Consider the following 917-nt stretch of genomic DNA (forward strand, 5'->3'; position numbering starts at 1 on the left):
GTGGGGTTGGCGTGGGATCAGGCAGTGTTTTGTTCTGCTGTGCATGGGGTCGCTATGAGTTGGAAACAACTCGATGGCACTTAACAACAACAGCAACACAGATTGGTAGGCAACCTGGAAGGCCACTGGTTTAAGTTTAGGAACCGGAGATGAAGACTCAACCAAATGCAGGAGCCAGATATGCCACAAAGTTATAGGCCTTTTTCAAAACTTCTCCTTATATATTGGAAACAGGCCACACCCTGAAGGCAACTACTTAGCTGCTCACAGAAGATTCCACTGTGGAGGTGATTACAATCTCATCCTGAGAAATAAATACATTCAACTACCCAGCTACTCAAAACCATGGCACAGCCAAGTTGACATCAACCTTAACTACCACACTTTGTTTTCTGTTTTCTAAAATAGTTTGAGTAAAATTGGTGTCAGTTCTTCTCTGAATGTTTCATAGAATTTTCCTTTGAAGACATCTGGGCCAGGACTTTTTTTTTTTTTTTGGTCGGGAGTTTTTATTTATGACCTTTACCCTTTCTTCTTCTGTTATGAATCTATTCACATTTTCTACTTTAGTCTGTGTTATAGTATGCAGGTCATGTGTTTCTAGAAATTTCTCCATTTTTCTAGGTTTTCTGGTACATTTCCTTGTAGTATTCTGTTATTACCCTTTGTATTTCAGTGGATTCTATTGTAATGTTGCCTATTTCATTTCTTATTCATGCTATTCTTTTTCTGTTCCCTTTTTGAATTTGCCATTGGTTTATCAATTTTGTTAATGTTTTTGTAGAGCCAACTTCTACTCTTGCTTATTCTTTCTATTGTTTTTCTGTTTCATTTATTTCTGCTCTAATCTTTATTATTTCCTTTCTTCTGGAAACTAGGCCTTTTTTTTTTTTTTTTTGGCTGTTGTTTTCCTAATT

This window comes from Orycteropus afer, unplaced genomic scaffold (assembly GCF_000298275.1).
Source record: "Orycteropus afer afer isolate SDZICR_OR568_19922 unplaced genomic scaffold, OryAfe1.0 scaffold00121, whole genome shotgun sequence".
Lineage (NCBI taxonomy): Eukaryota > Metazoa > Chordata > Mammalia > Tubulidentata > Orycteropodidae > Orycteropus > Orycteropus afer.